We start from the raw sequence: 3,753 nt of genomic DNA on the forward strand, positions 1-3,753 counted from the left end.
AGACACTCCTACTTCCTGCCATTACATCACATCCTGGCTCCACCCCTTTGTGGGTGTAGCACTGACATCAGTCCAAGCACTAGACAATGAACCAATCTCGAACACAATGCAAACTCCTGAGGCCTGGGGGCCACAGACATAAACCATGACACCTCCTGAGCATGAAGAGTACTGCCCTGTCCACCAGGCACTGGTGTTGCCTCTGGTTCTCTCTGTTCCTCAGGCCACTTTCTTGCCCTGGTTTCTGCTCTCCTGCATCTGCCTATTCCTGTCTCTAGCTCATCTTTCAGTGTAGCATACTTGTGAATTCTGACCTGGGTTCTCTTCACAGGAGAACCAGTCAGCTGTCACTATCGCAAATACTTGAGACAACTTATAAAGACAAAGGTCACTTTGGCTCAGGTATGTGGAGGTGCCAGTTCAAGGGGCTTTAATGACACATTGCCAATGACCTGTGACGTTTCACTTTGCCATCTCCCAACAGAGCTGCATGCTAGCCTCGAACTATAGCTGGTCTCCTTATTCTCTCCAAGTGTTCTCATTCCTTTAGCTCCGCTCATTAATGGTAAGAAATCCACAGTCTACTCTGCCTAGAGGTGCTTTCCTCTAAAAGCAGTAGGAATTTCCCCCAAGAACAGTATAAAATATAAATGAAAAACCTATCAAAAGGAAAAATATTCAGTCTGGAAAGCCAAAATATCAGTGGACTGAAAATGTAGTGCAAAAGGGTAACTAATTTCAAAGAGAACACTAATTCAGAGACTCGGCTGAAATCCCCAAGGTCCTGCTAAATCCTCCGAAGAAGCATGGTTCTGTTCACCTGTAGTTCCAACTACTCAGGAGGCTGAGGGCAGCAGAATCACAAGTTCAAGGCCAGTCTGGCCACCATGATGAGACTGCGTAAAAACAAATGAGGTGGGGCTGGGGATTTAGCTCAGTGGCATAAGCACCTGCCTTGCAAGCAGGCAGTCATGAGTTCAATCCCTGGTACCGATAAAACAAACAAACAAACAAAAAAAAACAAATGAGGAAGCAAGCACACTAACAAACAAATCCTCTGAAGGAAAAGTTAGAGTGTAAACTGTCTCTCTAAAACACTGATGATGACACTCAGAAGGCTGAGGCAGGATAATTGCTGCAAGTTCAAGGTCAGCCTAGGCTATAAAGTGAACTCAAGCAGTGAGACTCTGTCTCAAAAAGACAAAAATGAAAACAACAAACAAACAAACAAAAACCAAAGCAAAACAAAAACCTATGATGGAGAATCAAGCTTTCAGTGCATGCCTCTCCCATTGGCTCACCCCAGTATCCCTCCTGTGAGGGAAAGATGCCTGGAGGAATACCAGAATCCTCATGAAGCCAGTAGAATATTCTAGAAGCTCCAGAGTAATAAAAAAAAGTTTAGGGGGAAAAAAAGGTTGTAAAAAAAGTTTAGAGGACCTGGTGCTGTAGCTCAGTGGTGGAGCACTTGCCTGGCATGCCGGGTTCCATCCCCAGCACCACTGAAGAATAAAAGAAGCTGAGGGAGAACTCAGCAATCTCTTTCTCTGCAGGACCTTTTCTTACCCCAAACACCTACCCTGACCCTGCCCTCCCTTGCATCCCCTATTGCAGCAAAGGGATGAGGGACCTGCAGAACAGAGTAACTTCACCAGGGGCTGTGGGCTCACTGACTGTCTTTATCCTGCCTTTACGTGGGATTCATCCTTCCTTCAGAGCTTAGAGTAACGAGAAGCTTCTGTTTTGCAAAGAGACTACATCAAACAGGCCGGGCCGGGACTGGGGCTGAGAAGGTGCCAGAATCTATCCCCAGCACTGCAAACAGCGGCGCAGCCACGACCGCAGCCTGCTTCGCTCAGGGCCTCAGTGTTCACCTGGGAACGGGTGGGGAGCCGGCTGCCCCGCTGAGAGGTGGGCCTCACTGCTAACCCTGCCCAGCGTCACTGGGGTTCGCTGCTGCAGAGGGCGCTGCGGACCGAAGAGCAAAGTTGCTCTCTAATTTTCCCTCTCTAGGGCCAAGCTAAATTCCACAGAAGCACATACAGTGGGGATTTTTGTTTTCTCTCTCCCATCCCCAGTCCGGTGGCGGCAGGGCTCAAAGAGTAGTCTGTTCTGGGGCAAAGACGGTTGTCTGCCTCTCTCCCAAACCAGCCCTGATCAAATCCCCAGTAAGCAGTCCTTAGATAACGTGGCTGAGAAACCTGAAACCAGAGCCCTGCCTCTCATCAGGGCCACCATCACTGGCTGGAAACTGAGACCTGCCGCTGAGACGCCACAGTGATTGAGTGCCCAGGGGCAGCGCTGGGGCTCCCTGTCCGGGTTTATAGCCTGGACCCATGAATTTACACAAAGAAGTTTTTCAGAAAGTCTGGCTGGGGCTCGAGCACTTGAGCTGTTTTGTGGCACTCTGCACACGCACTGAGCCTTGGGACTGCTGTTCTTCCCTAACTAAGTCAAGGGGTAGGTTAATAGCTCCGGGGAGGCACTTGCCTGGGCTCCCTGAAGTGCTCCCTGAGGGTGAGTGGAGTCAACCGTGTTTGAGGCAAGGGAAGGAACATCCATACTCTTTCCTTCCTTTCCTCCAGCCTTCCTTTCTTCTCTCCTCCCTTCCTTCCTTCTTTTTTCCTTCCTCCCTTCTTTTTTCCTTCCTCCCATCCTTCCTTTCTTTTGTTTTTCTGTGGTGCTGGAGTTGGAATCCAGAGCCTTGTGCATGCTAGACAAGCATTGTACTATTGAGCTACATCCCCAGCCTGCCCCACTTCTGTTTTATTAGGGGAAGATTTTTTTATTATTATTATTTCAGGGATCAAACTCATGATGACCTCACATTTACCAGTGAAGTGCTTGAACCACTGAGCTAAATCCCCAACCCCTAGGTAGATATTCTTAAATGAATATCTACCTGTAGAGGAAACAGAGTCTCCTATGAAGGGAGAGTAAGAACATTCTCCATTATTACAAAGTGTTTATTGAATGACTTCTGGGTTGAATGCTACAAAAGAGGTGCAGAAGCTGGGTGCGGTGGTACATACCTGTAATCCAGAACTCTGATAGGCCAAGGCAGGATGTCCTAATTATCTTCTCATTGCTGGGACAAATACCCAACACACACAGGTTAAAGAAGGAAAAATTAGTTCGCAATCTATATTGGCTTTGGTTCATAGTTGGTTCCAAGGCAGAGTGGCATGGCAGAGGGTCATGGCAGAGGAAAAACAGTCCACAGCATGGCAGGCAGGAGACAGCGAGCCTTCTTCCTGCCCCTTTTTATTCTATCCAGGCTACAAGCCCATTGGTTGGTGCCACCCACACCCAGAAAGTGTCTTCCCTCTTTAGGAAATCCATCCATACTCAGAACTGTGCTAAACCAATCAGTGAACTAATCCAGTGTCATACAACCACGATCCAATTACCTCCGTCAAGTCCCACCTGTGAGTGCATAGTCTTTGGGGAAACATCTAGATAAACACCATAACACAGGAGGATTGCAAGTTTGAAGCCAACTTGGGTAAGTTAGTGAGATGCTGACTCAATATAAAAAATAAAAAAGAGCTGGCGATGTAGTTTAATTCCCATAGCTGGAAAAAAATTAAAAATGGGGGACCAGGAATTTAGCTCAGTGGCATAAGTGCCTGCTTGGCAAACGCGAGGTTAAGAGTTCAATCCCCGGTACTAACAATAAAAATAAAAATTTAAAATTTAAAAAATAAAAAAAGAGTTAAAACAAAAGCCAGTCAAAGATGTAACATTTGGGGC

This window comes from Cavia porcellus, unplaced genomic scaffold (genome assembly GCF_034190915.1).
Source record: "Cavia porcellus strain 051 isolate PalLab524CR breed Dunkin Hartley unplaced genomic scaffold, mCavPor4.1 scaffold_11, whole genome shotgun sequence".
Taxonomy (NCBI): Eukaryota; Metazoa; Chordata; class Mammalia; order Rodentia; family Caviidae; genus Cavia; species Cavia porcellus.